Source organism: Aricia agestis, chromosome 20 (genome assembly GCF_905147365.1).
Source record: "Aricia agestis chromosome 20, ilAriAges1.1, whole genome shotgun sequence".
Classification (NCBI taxonomy): domain Eukaryota; kingdom Metazoa; phylum Arthropoda; class Insecta; order Lepidoptera; family Lycaenidae; genus Aricia; species Aricia agestis.
This window is the reverse complement of record NC_056425.1, coordinates 12,959,903-12,978,022: the sequence shown is the minus strand read 5'-3', so window position 1 is coordinate 12,978,022 and position 18,120 is coordinate 12,959,903. Positions and strand designations below refer to the sequence as shown.

General features: G+C 36.4%; 1 protein-coding gene across 1 annotated transcript in view; it reads right to left on the bottom strand.

Annotated features, from left to right (window-relative positions):
* The window catches only part of LOC121736920 (WASP homolog-associated protein with actin, membranes and microtubules-like), a 38,351-nt gene extending 25,817 nt beyond the window's left edge, over nucleotides 1–12,534 (bottom strand). Inside the window, exon 1 of the mRNA XM_042128388.1 lies at nucleotides 12,370–12,534. The gene's annotated coding sequence lies outside the window, so the exon portion shown is untranslated. The remainder of the gene's footprint in view (nucleotides 1–12,369) is intronic.
* Nucleotides 12,535–18,120: the final 5,586 nt, after the last annotated feature.

The window sequence follows — 18,120 nt, the reverse complement described above, 5'->3', positions numbered from 1 at the left end:
CAATTATTAATAACTATCCGTCTGTTATTATTAATAATGATGATATATTATAACATAGCGATGGAGGTGGAAAGGCCATCTAAGATATTTTAATAACACTATTGTCCGTATGTTCGTATTTGGGTATGTCTGTTATGTTATGTCATACTGACTCATACATACAAGTCATACACCTCATGACATACATAAGAAGTTATGATCGTGCCAAATGTCATGTTGTTAGCCATTCATGATTCAAGTTGCTTTATGTATCTCTTAGATTGGGTTGCACCAACTTACTTTAACTATAACTGTAACTTTAACTATAACTTTACCTACAATGCAAAATGTCAAATCTTTGGTTAAAGTTAAAAGTGGACTCCATCAAGACGCCATATTTAACCATAACCATAGAGCTCGACAAGGCTTTAGATGCACGTGGCGAAAAAAGGAACTAACGCTGTCGACATACAAAAACGTCATTTTTGACAGTACGCCTTTACCAGCAGCGCCCCCGCCCACGTTTACTTCAAGCCTTGTCGGACCAGCTGTCATCTGTCAAATTCTGTGGTCAAAGTTAAGGTTAAAGTTAAAGTTAGCCTTAAATATAACCATAACTTTGACCATAACTTTAACTTCAACCACGCCTCTGGTGCAACCCAACCATAAAGGAGCAATCTTCCATATTTATATAATATCCTAGATGATGCCACGAAAATTCGTTTATCTCGTGGCCTGGGAACCGTACATTTTTTTCGAGATAAAAAGTATCCTAATGGGTGAAGCCAAACGAGCGTAATTTGTGAGTTGTGAGTCGCAGAATTTCGGCTGGCAGAAATTCTGCTGCATTCAGTTTCATACAAAAGTCCTGTTTGATTCACACGAGCGTAATTTTGTGAGTCATGATTTGTATGAAAAGACGCGGCAGAAATTCTGTGACTCACAAAATTACGCTCGTTTGGCTTCAACCTATATTATGTCCTTTTACAGGACCCATACCAAACAGCAAAACCTGTCCTGCGGTTTGGACGTGAAGACTGAAGAGGTAACAAACAGACGCACTTTTAGCCCGGCCGCACATTGTCCGAATTCTGATCAGAAACAGTTGAATTTCGCCGGACCGCCCGCGCCACCCCGCACACTATCCGAAATATCCTTCCGGCGAGTTCGAGCTCACTCGGCTCAGTACAAAATGTAAGAGACAGCGCGGACGTTCAACTGTTTCTGATCAGAAATTTCGGACAATGTGCGGCCGGGCTTAGTATGGATATGGATGGATAGTTTCTTAGCTACAGAGCTGTATTTCAATTTTTAATAAAGCATGAAGAGACCACAATCTAGCTAAGTCTTAAAGTTAACTCCCAGAGGAAACTCTATATTTTTCTCAGTTCAAAACTTTGATAGCGCGATTTATGATTATGTCACCTAATTTCTTACTTTCAGCTTAAGTAAATTCAAACCAAAGTATATCTTACTCATAAATGCAAAAGTGTGTCTGTCAGTCTGTCTCTCAGATTAATGATTGATCTCGTAGCACCGCGCGCGAGACCAATCATTAATTGTGGCAGTGGTTCTTAAGAACTGCCTGCCCTGGAGGCATTCTAAGTGGTCCGCGAAGCCATCCTAATAATATTATGTGAGAATTCGGAAGTTAGTAAAGAGGATGTACTATGCAGTCACAAAAAGCACATTAAATTAAAATCTGTGGCAAATCAGATTTTGTATAAGCTAGGTGTTTAGTGTTTATAAAGATACTTAGTAGGGATGTCAACATGATCCAGGGGGGGCGGCTGCCTCCCCCTGCCCCCCCCCCCTAACCTAACCTAACCTTTAATTGAGAATTTAAAAAAACTATAAAACGATTGCTTACGAAAGAGCAAAACTTTCCTCTTAAATAATTTAAATACCATACATATTTAGAGTTACGTGAACGAAATTATGATTAAATTATATGAGATAATAGTACTTACTTAATGTGAAATGTCATTCAAAGAGAACTATGATAAAAACTATTGTTATCCTCCGTTAATTTTATATGTGCTTGCATTACAATAGGTCATCAAATAGGTCAAAATCCATACTAATAAATGCGAAAGTGTGTCTGTCTGTCTGTCCGTGTGTCTGTCTGTCTGTCTGTTACCTCTTCATGCCCAAACCGCTGAACCGATTTTGCTGTAATTTGGTATGGAGTATGGAGATACTTTGAGTCCCGGGAAAGGACATAGGATACGTTTTAACCCGGAAGAATGTACGGTTCCCGCGCGATAAACTAATTTTGGCGCAACGGAATTGCGGGCGTCATCTAGTAGATCATGAAAAGTTTAAAGCATTTTAACCAAAATTAATGGAGCATATTTGCTGGCTATGAATAATTAATTTATTTTCGTAAGTTCTTTTAAGTAGATTGTACTTCATCAAACTCTAAAACTTGAAGCCCACGCGCCTAAGTTTTTTCGTCATATTAGTAACGCTCTATTATTTGAGTGTCACTTGTCTGTATGTTTGTCAACCATCAAAACTCGACTCAAAAGCTCTTAGCATTGAGTGAAGTGGGTGTCGGGATGATGATGATTAAAGCAACAGTTGTGAGGTCAGGTGTTAGGTCACGTGCGCCATCTTGAATTCGTTTGCGAAACTTAAACCCCCTTCCAATATCCATACTAATATTATGAATGCGATAGTGTCAATCTGTCTGTTACCTCCTCACGCCCGAACCGCTGAACCGATTTTTCTGAAAGGCTTGAATACTTTGAGTCCTGGGAAAGGACATAGGATACTGCTTATCCCCGAAAAATGTATATGATTTTTGGCGCAACGTTGTTGCAGGCGACATCTAGTAATTTAATTCTTCCTACTCCTCCTATTTTCTTCAGATTAATTTCGTTGCGGGTCCCAAGACAGCTTTAGCATGTGACATGACCCTCGGGCTCCCTAAGATCATATTAAAGGGTTTTCGTGGTTGGATATACCGCTGTCGATCCTGGCGACACAGGAGATACTGTGGTGGGAATGTGTGGTGGGCCACAGCCCGTTTAAAAAAAATCTAGTATTATCTAAATTGATTGAGATGCATCCGCCCGAGTGCGCGGTTTGGCGGCTACACAGCGAGACCAAAGCAAAAGAACAGACAGATACCTAACGACATCCTAGTAGTCACCACAGAACCCTATAAACCAAGATAGTAAAGAGTCTTTACTCTACTAAATACTCTAATAATTCTACTCTCCATCTTTATAGGTTTTTACATACTCGAGCTGCGCGTACACACACACCCAACACACACACACATACACACACACACACACACACACACACATTATGAAACTACGCTACTTCACGTTAGTGTGCTTTCAGGTCCAGATTAGGTTCTGTAAGTTGTAGCAGGCTGCAGGACCGTTGGTTAGTCGTAAAAGTTATAGCTTAAAATATAAAAAAATAAAATCCCCTATCTCAAAAACTACTCTAATGTTTTTTTATGAAACTTGCGATATTACCCAAGTTGAAATGCCTAGTAAATTTTTTTTTTTTTTTTATGAAATAAGGGGGCAAACGAGCAAACGGGTCACCTGATGAAAAGCAACTTCCGTCGCCCATGGACACTCGCAGCATCAGAAGAGCTGCAAGTGCGTTGCCGACCTTTTAAGAGGGAATAGGGTAATAGGGGAGGGAAGGGAAGGGAATAGTTGAGGGTAGGGAAGGGAATAGGGTAGGGGTTAGGGGATTGGGCCTCCGGTAAACTCACTCACTCGGCGAAACACAGCGCAAGCGCTGTTTCACGCCGGTTTTCTGTGAGAACGTGGTATTTATCCGGTCGAGCCGGCCCATTCGTGCCGAAGCATGGCTCTCCCACGTATATATGCGAACACAAACATAAAAACACACATTCGGTACATTTGTTCAGAGTTTCAGACGCTGATATAGAATAAACGATAACTGGGCAGTTCTGGAAATATAACACACACGCGGGTCGAATTAATAACCTCTTTTCTTTTTGAAGTCGGTTAATAAAGGATGTATTCGAAGTCTGGTATCATCAAATTACTATATAATATAAACACCGACCCCGATATTACATACGACCTTCACAGTTCACAAAATACTGTTTCGTAGTCAAATAAACAACCTTATGTTAATAATTTTAGTGATAAACTATAAATCATGATGTCTGATTGAATAAAATTATTATGCGAAAGTGTCTACCTCTAAACCTCTTCACTGTTAAAAGTTAAAATGCTAACCAATTTTCGAATTGAGGTAAGTGCACCTCGGGAGCTCAAAGTGTCCAGGACACCATAATAATATTATGTATCCGACTTTGAGATCCGGAAAAGGATATAGGACAATATTTGTCCAGGCAACATATGTGCTGAAGATGCTGGCAACATTTAGTTATAGTTAATACTAGCTGTCCCGGTAAACTTTGTGTCACTGTAAAACCTTCCCTGGACTTCTACGAATATTTTAAGACTAAAATCAGCCCAATCCGTCCAGCCGTTTCCGAGTTTTAACGCGACTAACACATTTGAAAATCCATTCATATATATATATATATATATATATATATATATATATATATATATATATATATATATATATATATATATATATATATATATATATATATATATATATATATATATATATATATATATATATATATATATATACATACAGTGTGTAACAAAAATAAGTGATAATACTTTAGGGTGTGTACATGTTCCTTGTAGAGAGTTCACTGTGAAAGTAGCAGCGCTGAAAGACCAACATTTTTTTTCACTTTTGTATGAGCAAGGGCCCGAGCGTCACGAGTTTCCCCATACAAAACTGAATTTTTTTTTTGATCTTTCAGCGCTGCTACTCTCACAGTGAACTCTCTACAAGGAACACGTACACACCCTAAAGTATTATCACTTATTTTTGTTACACCCTGTATATATATAGATATGTATTTAAACTCTAAATACATATATTATGTTCTGTCTCTAAAGTTGTAAAATAATCTAAATTGCGGTTCTCTATTATAACTTACTTCTTTTCTTCCTCGTTTCCTTACTTAAGCTTAGCTTCTATCATCATCTAATTAAGAAGAATGTTAAGAAAGTTATGTCCAATTTCAACCCAAAAAAACCGGCCTAGTGCGAGTTGGACTCGCCCATGAAGGCTTCCGCAGCAGCAGTAACGTATATAATTTTTATGAAATTAAGAGGTTTTTGACTTATTTTAATATTTCAGTTGATTTATTGAAAGTTAAATTCAGGTTTACCATTTATGACGTATAAAAAAACTACTGGCTAGATCCCGTTCGAAATAATTTTCGTTGGTAGTTTTGGGAGTAATGTACATCACGTAGATATTTTTTAGACTTACCCTACTTTAGAAGTTAGAGGGGGGGGCACACATTTTACCACTTTGGAAGAGTCTCTCTCGCAAACTATTCAGGTTAGAAAAAAAAATATTAGAAACCTCAATATGATTTTTGAAGACCTATCCATAGATACTCCACACGCATAGGTTAGATGAAAGATTTTTTTTTTATTTCAGTTGTACCTATAGGGACCCCTAAAATTTTTAATAATTTTTCCATTTTTGTATCAAAATCTTAAAGCAGTTCACAAACTACATCTACTTACCAAGTTTCTATAGTATTATAGCTCTTATAGTTTCGGAGAAAAGTGGTTGTGACATACGGACGGACAGACAGACAGACATGACGAATATATAAGGGTTCCGTTTTTTGCCATTTGGCTACGGAACCCTAAAAAAGAACAGACTTTACTGCCTGCTTGTCTGTCCGGCTGTTTCTCTTCAGACTTCAGCCTAATGTTCTAAATAATGTTTTTTTTTTAATAGTCGGAACTCAGCTGGTAGACATTGAAATATTTGTTGTGCTATTTTAAATCAAACTTTGGTTTGAAAATTTTATATCTGTTACAACTTACAAGTGTAGCCGGAGGCTGCGGCTAGCCCATTAATTTGGGTCGCGCCAAAATGTCATAATTATTATGACTCGAGAACAATATGGAGAAAGTGCGTACTTAGTGAACATACATGCGTCTGCGCAGGACGGTGTTATACCACACTGCACAAGCAATGAGAATCAATCAACCAAAAACTTTTTATATTTCGTCCAATGAACCTATGGATCATGCAACTTGATTATTTTTTTTGCCGATTATATTGTGTTATTTATGTATAGTAATGCATGAAAAATTTGTACCTTTTAACGGTCTTTTAAATCTAACCTAATGCTTAATCTGGCAAGTGTGTGATTCCTAATCTAAGAGAGAGAAAGAGTTAAAATAACATGATTAAAAAGAACTTCCAAGCAAGTCAATACACAACTTACATATTTCCAACGCCTTAACGCCTCCGTGGTCTAGTGGTATAGAGCGCGGCTCTTGACTCGGAGGTCGTGGGTTCGATTCCCGCGTTGGTAAAATTTTATTTCCAAGTTTGGTTAGGACAATGCAGGCTGATCACCTGACTGTCTGACAAGTAAGATGATCCATGCGTCGGATGGACATGTAAAAAGTCGGTCCTGCGCCTGATCTCTCGCCGGTCGTGTCGGTCTTCCGTCCCACTGGGTTATGAGAGTAAAGGAATAGAGAGTGCTCTTTTGTACTGCGCACAAACTTGGGCGCTATAAAATTACTCCTGCGTAGCTGGCCTGGTTTCAATGAAACCGGCCACCGTCACCGAAACCGGTGTGGGAGCTATATTTTCACCGTACCAATATGGTTGATTTTGATCTGAGATCATAATATCAAAGGGGTTTTCGTGGTTGGTTACCTCTGCGATCCTGGCTTACAGGAGTTGCAGTGGGAATGTGTGGTGGACCAATTTCCCATAAAAAATATGTGTGGCACTCAGGGACTGCCGCGGTAAAGCTATTGCGTAGCATCTAGTCTACACGCATACGTCTAGTCGCACGCACACAAACACCGTGCCGAAGTCTGCCGGCTGAAACGACGTTAGACGACGACGTGTTAGGCTTATTTTCGTTACGGAATTTGTCGATTCGGTCGCCGCGCTCAAAGCAATAAAAGCTATACTATTATAGGTAGATCGTGATGATGATGAAGGGCCTTATCGCCGTCTCGCATACACCGTCCGTGACGTAACACATCTCGCGTTATACAACCGACATTGAGACCGACTGACCGCGATTTAACACCACAAAAACCACCCTCAGGCCCACTTGCGCCAGTCTAAGCAAAAAAACTCTTTTTAGGATTTCAAAAATCATTAACAAGGTTTCAAAGTAAACCAATGAGAACAAACGCTTTCAATGTTGGTTTGAGGTAACCGAAAACCTTAGAGGTGATTTTAAATAACAACTTAACTCGAACTACTGGCAGAGTTACAGCCTACAGGTCCTCTGGTTGCAAGTGTCGACATGCAGTGCTATGACTTTATTATCATCAGGTGTTCTGTCTACTCGTTCTCTGATTCATGTATCATATAGTAACGAGTAATGAGTACCAGCTAATGACTAAAATTATAAATCAGAATCTTAATTAAAGCGTTTTAAAGACATTTCCTTTTATCGTTATTATATTTTAAAAAACCCACAGCCGAAAATAGAGCCTCCTCTTTTTTCAGAAGTCGATTAAATAGGCTTTTAATTTTTATTTACAAAGAACTAAACATAACGGTGAATACAGAATTCCTTTCTGTGACGTAATAAGTAAAAACCTTGCGTTTCGACGGATGCTACAACACTTAAAATATTTTTTTCGACAACTAACTAGTAAAGATGATATTCTATTAAAAAATGATATTCTATTATAAAAAAAAGGGTCATAAGTTCATAACTCATAATATTCTGATTTCTGATGAATCCGATTGCCCGCAATTTCGTTCGCGCTACACATAGTAACAAAGAATATAATTTTCCCCGCTTTTTCCACATTTTTCACTGATTCTCTAATCTTCTTCTATCGGTCGCTATATATTATTATATATAGCGACCGATAGAAGAAGATATATAGCTTTAAGTCTTCGATAAATGGACTATCTAACCCAAAAAGATTTTTTCAATTCGAACCAGTAGTTCCTGAGATTAGCGCGTCGGAACAAATTCTTCAGCTCTACATTATTTAACTAGATAACACCTGCAACTCCGTTAGGCCAAAATTTGTTTATCGACTATAGATTTTTTCAGGATAAAAAGCATCATAATCCCCGCGTTCTATTTAGTGATAAAAACGATCAAAACGCTCAAAAATCCTCCTATTTTGATCGTTTTTAACATCAAATGGAACGCGGGGATTATGTCCTTCCCCGGGACTCAAAGTATCCCCATACCCAGCAAAATTGGTTCAGCGGTATGGGCTTGAAGAGATAACAGACAGACAGCCACACTTTCGCGTTATAATAATATAAGTATGGATTATCATAGGCACATTAATGTTCATGTACTAATATTGATGGTTGACCGCACCGTCTCAAGTTACCGCAACCCTAGATGTGTCACACATATCGTGTTTTGTGACCCGATCATACGTGACGTGTTGGTTTAGGCTTTCCAACGATAGACTAGATCCATTGATGTATCTAGATTCATTGTCTAAACCTGCTGGTCACATGGGGCCAGCGCATTGGGCCAAGTAGAGTACGGAATGTCACTCCCAAGTCCCAAGTAGTACAGCTGCAGGCCTCTATATTCTTCCGACGGCAGAGTGGCTATTGGCCCTGCATGTTGGGAAAAGCTTGCTACTGAGCGGATATCTTGGCGCTCTACGACCAATACCAAGATCAAAAATTTTGAGAAAGACCGTCTACAGACGCTTGAAGCAAAGCGCCAATTGCGTAAAGAGAGACCTAAGCCTTCCTACATCTATACTTACAACTCTGTCGGCCAACTCTACCGTAGCACATGTGATAGGACATTCAAAACCAAGTTCGGTCTAGCAAGTCATATTAGGGCTCATAATAGAAACAATCCCTAATTTCTGGGGTCGCCGTTATCGAAATCGATAAGGAGGACTATCTATATATATAAAACTCAAAGGTGATTGACTGACATGGTGATCTATCAAGCACAGCCAAAACCACTGGACGGATCGGGCTGAAATTTGGCATGCAGGTAGATATTATGACGTAGGCATCCGCTAAGAAAGGATTTTGATCAATTCGACCTCCAAGGGGCTAAAATACGGATGAAAGTTTGTATATAATAATACTTCTTAACGCGAGCGAAGCCGCGGGCAAAAGCTCGTAAGTATATTATAAAGACTCACGGAATCCCGCGGCTCGCCTAAAGCATAGAATAATCTATGGCCTAAAGCGCATAGTACGCGCGCGTACTTACCGCCGAGTTTTTAGTGGGTAGGGGGTGCGCCTACCACCATCTTCGGACTCAGCAGAGCTCCGAATTGTTGCGGATATGACCTCCATCCGAGAGATATTTAAAAGCATTTTCTTGACGCAAAAAAAAAAAAAAAACACCCGACACGATGGGGTGGACGCGAAAAAAATAATCATCCCCGCTTGATGTGTAGGGGAGGTACCATAAAAAAATATAATATTTAAGATTTTTTTTACCATTTTGTCGGCATTATTAATATTATGTGCACTCATGCCAAATTACGGCTTTGTAGTTTGTAGGCCCTATATTATTGTCTTTGAGCAAAACCGCGGACAGACCTACGGACAGACGGACGGACAGACCGAAACTATAAGGGTTCCTTGTTGACAACGGAACCCTAAAAAGGCCTCTATAGTCTCAACACTTTGGCCCGATTCGCTGGCTCAATGCGTTGGCCAAATGTGCACGAGCTCTAGGAGGCTCAGCCAAACACTTAGGTGGTTCCCAAGTGCGATGGCCAATGAGGTCTTGGAAGAAAAAAAGTTTCTTTTGGATCTAGTTGCATGTGGATGTAGAGTCTTGGGCGACTCTTTGTTTTTACTCGTACTAAACTTTCTGAGTTTAGTTACTAAATAAGTTACTTAAAATTTAAATGAGTCAAAACACTACAAACACTGGCAGCTAAAGCTTTTTCCCAACCGTGCAACATATTTGTAAAAGTTTTCCTTGTACAAAAGTGAAAATTTTCTTTCCAAAAATGAAAACTACAAACTTTAAGAAACCACATTTTTCAGGCTTCTATTGTGGTTTAAAGCCGGTATAACACTAATCCTAAATCCTGCCACCACAATATGCCATAAACCGCAAAGTAATTTGAAACCTTTGAGAAACTTAAAAAGTTTTAGTACTAATACCTAACATTTAAAAAACAGTTACTTATAGCACTGAAAAAAATTACTTACTTGAAAAATAATTATAGTTGAATCATTTTTAAATACACTGCAAGTTGCACCTACTTTTACCGGCTTTAGTTAATAGGATAAGGTTCATAAAATCTTTATATTATTTTAAATGAATTCATTTTAGTTTCTTTGCTAGCGTAGGTAATAGGTTATGCAAAACTCTAAATTTATGTATTCTAATGCGCCAGTGAATATACTGTATAGAGTCATATAAATAACTTTTGATTTTAACATAGTTCGGCACACGTAGAGAGCATAAAGAGTGCGCAAAACCAACATAATATTAGGCGCGGTCGCAGCCTAAAATTTTGGAGGGGGCCAGACAGTAGCGGGGGGGGGGGGACAGTAGCGGTCATTGTCTCTCTGTCAAAAACATGCCATTTTCTATAGAAACCATAGACATAATATATACTGTCGTATGTCTATGATAGAAACCATAGACATAATATATACTGTCGTCTATGATAGAAACTGCGATTGACAAAATATGACAATGAAGTGTCAGTTGATGTTCCTAATTTAAGGGCGATTATGCATACTCGATGTAAACTGAATATGAAGCATATAATATCACTTCGAACTCAATGACCGCTACCGCCTCGTTTCGCCGAGTACAGTTTAGTCGCTACACTAAAAAATAAAAATTTGTCGCTGCTATGGGGTAGCTAGAAATTTCCTTTTATTATTTGGCAAGATTTTGAGATTTATCCATTTGTCCCAGATTTTGGGGGGGGTCATGTCCCCTGTGACCCCCCCTTCGGACCGCGCCTGCATAATATTATAGGTAAGTAAATACATAATCAATAATCATGTATCTAAATTCTAAACCATTTTACGTTCGCTAACTTAGTAAGCGATGAAAAACTTGCGTTTTTTCACGCAACCTACTTACATAAATGTATTTAACATGAATAATTATTTTCCGACTTTTATTACCTAGTGCATCGTAATTTACAACTGCCGTATATCGTTATGTAATTAATTGTATTAATCTTATGCAAATCTCCTTGCAATTTAAAGCAATACGATTAAATCGAATAGTTTTGACATTTAAGTTACGAGAGATTCTTATACGGGGTGTAACAAAAATAAGTGATAATACTTTAGGGTGTGTACGTGTTCCTTGTAGAGAGTTCACTGTGAAAGTAGCAGCGCTGCAAGACGATTTTTTTTTCACTTTTGTATGGGCAAAGGTCCGAGCGTCATGAGTTTCCCCATACAAAAGTGAAAAAAAATTTGGTCTTTCAGCGCTGCTACTTTCACAGTGAACTGTCTACAAGGAACACGTACACACCCTAAAGTATTATCTCTTATTTGTTACATCCTGTAGATATAGGATATTAATTATTCAAATATTATGTTAATGAGAAGTTATTAAAATTGGCTATATAATTATAGCTGTGGGTATTATAATATTATATTAGGTGGACTATACATGTTAATATTATTTTAGTATGCAGCTTGTTAGGCCGGTAGTTTAACTACTTGTCAAATTCGTGGCCCGCGCTGTCCGCACTGCGAATTACCGCGCGGATTTTTTTTTCGCAATGAATTTTATGAGAGTATCCGCACTGTGGATGAAAGAATTATATTATAAATAAATTCACGTGAATAAAATCCGCGCGGCTAAAATTCGCAGTGCGGACAGGCCCTTGGAGTCAAAAATTGTATTCGATTGTCCTAATTAAGAAAATATAAAACAGCAAAAACAAGTCGACTTTATAAAAAAAAATATATATATCCACAGCCGAAAACCTCCTCGTTTTTTGGAAGTCGGTTAAAAAATGTACAACTATTACATTTTGTAAAATATATGGGATAGGAGGATAAAGCTTTGAACTATAAAATATGACCATAAAATAAATAAACCTACTTATTCTTAAACTACATTCAAATTTAACGGTCACACAATGCTTTTATTATTTTTTCTCGACAAACGGCAGTTTTCAGATTTAGGATTTTCCTAAGCTTTAGCACATTCTCTTTGGCTTTAGCACTTGCACTGTGCACAAAATACAAATGCACCAAATTCAAAATTAGAACGACTCATTAATGACAAACTATACTCTAAATTAAAAAACAAAGGACAAAGGAATATCCACACAGCCGAATACTCACTTTTCGACAGATGTTGCTTTGGGGTTTTATCTTTGTAACACATCACACTCTTTCACAAAAAAACACTACGTTCATCTTAAAAAAAAACGAGTAAATCTTAAAGCCGGGAAATAATTAAAACGTTCAAAAAGTGTGTCAGGCGTGTTACACGTGTTGTCGGATCGCGCCGGCGGTGGAAACTGAAAGTGAACACCCCACCCCACGCGACGTTAGGTAACGCTTATCATCATTGTTCTCGTGACATTGCATGACGCTTCTTTAATGATAACACTGATTAACCGACTTACGGAGGACGAGAATCCAATTATTTTTTAATAAGGTAGCTTGGCCCTTTGTGCAGCGTTATAAATTATAAGTTTTCGCAGACTTGCACTATCGCATATCTATTATCTAATGATCCCTCTTCACTGCTTGACTGACATAATTTTTAGCATGCACATGCGTCATGAACATATTCGTCTATGATTGTCCATGATTGATGGGTACGCATAGACGTTCGTAATCGCTTGTCCATCATATTATATTATGTTAACGTGGAGAGGCCATATAAGACATAATATAGTACATTGATACAGCTGTAGCTGGCTTGTTAAGTTGTATCCAAGACCCTGGACCCTGAACCTGCGACCACATGCTTTTAAGTGGTTGTTGCTGACCAATGAGCCAGTGAGTCCCATCCAGGGCTCGATCTAAGGGGGGGGCGAGCCGGGCATTTGCCCAGAGCGGCAAAAATGAGGGGCGGCGAAATTGACACATTCCTATCTTCCAACCTAGCCATCCACCACTTAAGTTTGAGAATTTTACCAGCTAACCTACCTTAAGTTTGCTAGTGGAATTATTTGAGTATTTTATTTAAATATTCCTCCTATTTTCCCCCAACAAATATGTTTCCTGTATATGTAAAGGGCGGCGAAAATGATCTTTGCCTGGAGCGGCTAAATGGCTAGATCGGGTCCTGGTCCCATCTTGTGCATTATGCATAGATATAACACATTATATAAAGAGTATTACGACTTTTAACCATACCTTTATATTCTACAGCCTATGCTATAGTTCTACACTTTGTTATTAAAACAAACGCGATGTGAAGATTTTTATTTAACTTATCTGTATTTAAATATACTATGGAGTATGTTTTTAAATATGGTGGCAATATGAGATCCTAACTGAGCTAATGTGTGAAAAGTCATTAGACACATTAGTATAAAGCAAGGTTTCTCAAAGTGGGGTCCGCGAACCCCTAGGGGTTCGCGACAAGATTCACGTAGTGTTGGCTTGATAACCAGCAGGCACGCGCGGCACTCTTTTGGCACTTTATGTATTTTCATTAGTTAGTAAAGGGTTCGCTGTTACCTGGTAATTGTAACAGGGGTTCGTGGATCCGAAAGTTTGAGAAAACCTGGTATAAAGTATTCAACAATTAGATTAATTTAAGGATTAATTTGCTAATGCGTGAATCTAAATTGAGGTTAACCCTGTGATTAAATACAACCGTGTCGCGGTTGTGTATTCCGCGTATCCCGCGGCTCTGCCAAAGCGGTGGATACTGGGTACACCCGGGCGCGGCCTCAACCGCCCCGGGAAGTCCCACATCCCCAGACTGCCGGATATGCGTAAACGCATTCCCCAACAGAGAAAAAAACGTCAATAACCCAAATCTGCTCAAATTGCTGAAACAATCACAATATTGTTGGTCTTCTGTCTTAATTCATAAATCAGTTCTAACATAATAATTTATATTATACGATCATAGAATAATCAAATAGCTGTATAAACCTATAAACAGAGAAAATATGCATGTCACTCAACCACTAGCTATAACAATCAGGCGGCTATTGCAAGTTATCTACCGACAGCAAAAAAATCATGACTGCATTCTTCAAAGTTTTGTATCAATCAAATTTAAAAAAAAAGCTTTGAAACAAAATAATATAGAAATAAAAAGCACAATAATTTTAACGCTTTATTAATTTCATTTTGACAAAATAAACATATTTTATTCGAGTTTGTAAATAGCTCTTATTTACAATAATCTAGTTATCCATCTTCAATTACATCGCTAAGGCTGGCCTCACACAGCCGGAATTTCATAATCGGAAATTCATATTATTAATTTAGAAAGACCGGAATACCATACAATATCAGTACGCTCCACACACATTCTGATTTTTTTCAGATTATGAATTTCATAGATCGATCTGTAAGAATATGAATTTCCGATTATGAAATTCCGGCTGTGTGAGGCCAGCCTAAGAATTAAATATTTACAAAATTCTTAAAACGTTGCGAACATACCAGGAACACATCGTTACAAATTAAAAAAAAAATTATTAATATCTTAAATATTTTTATTTTTTTAATATCGCAACGTCAAATAATGGCTTAGCTTGGGCGTTAAGACAGCGGCTCTTAAATAAGATATTTGACAACTACGAGATTCTAATCGAAAAATATTAATTTTATACAATAATAATTTAATTCAGACAGAAAATATGATATGTAAAAACATACGTTTGTGACGATAATATGTTTAACTAGTTAGAAAATATAATTATATGACACGTCGTTTGAAACTACGAAATAGGGCGTTGACCTCTTATCGTCTGCCCTTGTCTCGTGCGTGTAAAATACAGCTGTCCCATTCTAAAAAGTTCAACGCTCTATTCATTATAATTTATAGTGTTGCAATTCTTATAATAATTATTAATATCTATTATCTATTAATATTTTTTTACATAATTAAGTTTTAATAAACATGGTACGGTAAATACAAAGACGGTAGCCTCATCGATGTCGAGTTATAAAAAAAATATCTTAAAATTCACCTTTAACACGTTTAAAGAAGATTTATACATTCCTCTCTATAAAGTATTTAAACCAATAGCAAGACAAAAACATTTTTTTGCTATCCCTGCGCTGCAGATTTCCGTTAGGTTAGCAAGAACAGCAATTTCCGTATGCGCTGAGGAAATTCGCTTATGGAGTTGGCAAAAACTATGATCATCTTTTCTACCGGTTTGTTTTACCTACAATTCTCTAACATAACAGAGGCAGCGCTGAAAGAATACCTTTTTGGTAAATTTTTTATATCGGAAAATTCATAACGCTCAGGCGCTTTCCAATACAAATCACAAAAAATTTGCTTTTTTATCGCTGCTACTTTCACAGTGTATTAAGAACACATAAACACCCTAATGAATTATCACTTTGTTTAGTTACACCCTCTAAATTTGATCAGGCTGTATCATGTACTTCCCTCTGAAATGGACTTTTTGAACACAGATACAATAAAACCAGCAACAATGTAAAAAAATTAAGATATTTCTTTTTATAACTTTATGGTTTTGTTGCAGATAACTATTTCGTAACATTGTCACGCTATATACCTTTATCTTTTTACTACTAAAACAATTATCGAACAAGGACGACAGTTAAAACATGTTTATGTGTAAAAATATTTTTCATTTTCTAAGTATAACCTTCTTTTGTGTCAATTTTCCAAATTTAAAATCTCTTTTAACTTACAGATTCCAGAGCACATAGAGAAATTCGTATATCATCCCTTTAATTCGTAATGAGACAAAATATTATAGGGATTCGATGTACTTTGACTTTGTCTGCTGTTTGCCAAAATGACAAGGACAGCTGCACATGTATGTAATTTACCTTATTTGCCTTGTTTGAATGTAAAAATAACAAAAAAATATTCCCCAAAATAAAATATTAGGTACCAGCAATACTTATTTTCTAGTGCTTCAATAAACTAAATATAAAACATTATCACTTTAAAATAATATTATGCTCAAAAATATATAATTTATTCCTATAAGTATCTATTAAATTATAATGACTAGTACAATTACTATTTTCTGATATAGCAATATTAATTAGTTGAATAAAAATGTAAGTATTGAAAATGTTGCATAACTGACAATAACTAACTATTGAAAAAGAATTATAGTTAAGTAATTTAAATAGCACTGTAAGTAAGAAGAGCCCATAGCATAATATAATATAATAATAAACATAAAAATTAGAGAAGGATCTGACAAAAAGCAATAAGAATTTTACAGTAAAATCATTTGATTTTGAATTTTTTGCATTTAAAAGTTATCTGCAAAAGAAAGACAAAGTAAAGAAAATGTATAAAATTTGGTAGAGAGTTTAAGAAGAATATTTTGAGAAAAATATGACCAACATACATTTAAGCACAAAAATCTCATTAAAAAAACATTTTTTTTTATATTAAGTTTGACATTTACTTTTGTTTGCATTTTTGGACATAAGCATTTAATGATATGCACAAAATACCAGCTCTAATTGAATGTACCAAATCTTATAATATGTATGTTTTAATAATTGAGTAAGTATAAAAATACATGAATTTCAACATTCCGAATTTTAAGACACCTACTCATTTTCATTTATTTGAGTTTGTTTAATTTTTCATTCAACAATATGTTTTAAACAATAAATATAAAGACTATATAATATCAACAAACAAGTAAATACACTTTAAGATTTGGATATTACATTATTATACCTCAAATAATAAATTGAAGTGTCTTTGACTAATTATTACATATGTAACAGAATGTGATCAACTATCAAGAATAGAAAAATATTTTATAAGGAAATGCATATTAGGGATTTTTCTCTAATATTAATAAAATCTACTTGAATATTTTTGATAATTTTCTACAAACATTTTCGAATTAAAACTAACAACTATTTATTAGCATTTACATAGTTGAGAGTAATCTTAGAGTACATAAAGTTTTGGCATTATTGTTATAGAAAATCGGTATTCTTGAACATAATCCTTAACATTATGGCGGTCTTAGTTTTTCGCAACGCGCCAAAACTCCTAGTTTATTAGACAAGAAAGTTAAATGTCGCGGCGACAGTAAGAAGAGTATTAAGTATCTAACACGTACGGTTCCAAGCCAAAAAGATTTCCATCATCTTGTAAAATTAAATATTGGATGTGTCCATCCGTCTGTCTGTCACTAGCCAATATAATAAAATCCCACAGGAACCGCTTGATATTATTTGGCCGGGAACCGTACTTCTAGGCTAAGGCTCAAATATGTACATGAAGACTACTCTAAGACTGGGACTGTATGCACCGAAATTTGGGAGTTAAATTCACTCAAAGAGCAAGGAACCTAATTGGTATACCTAAAGTTGGAAATTTTGGAAAAAATTCATTTTGGCGGCAAGATGTGAAACATGTGCCAATCGATAGTACATCAAAATACAAAAAGGAAATACTCTTTGGTAAAATGTCGTAAGTCGTAACTGATACGGTTTCGGAATAAATTAGAGCTAAAAAAATGGTGCATAAAAATATGTTTTTAACTCTTCATTTATTCCGAAACCGTATCAGTTACGACTTACGACATTTTACCAAAGAGTATTTCCTAATTATATTTTGATGTACCTATCTATAATTGGCACATGTTTCATCCTTTGCCGCCAAAATTACTTTTTTTTAATCGCGAATTTGTAGGTATACCAGGCTTCATACTAAAATGTCACACATGCTCTTTGGACTCTACACTCATGACTCATGCAAATAGATTTAAAAATCAAACACTAAAGTGTCATTTCTGACATTTACTTTAGCTGGACATTCCATTTTCAAAAATACGACCATCTTTTTTGGCCCATACCATACCGGACCAATATAAGTGATCATGTTAGTGTGAACAGCATATTCGTCTATAATTACCCATTTCTATGACATTG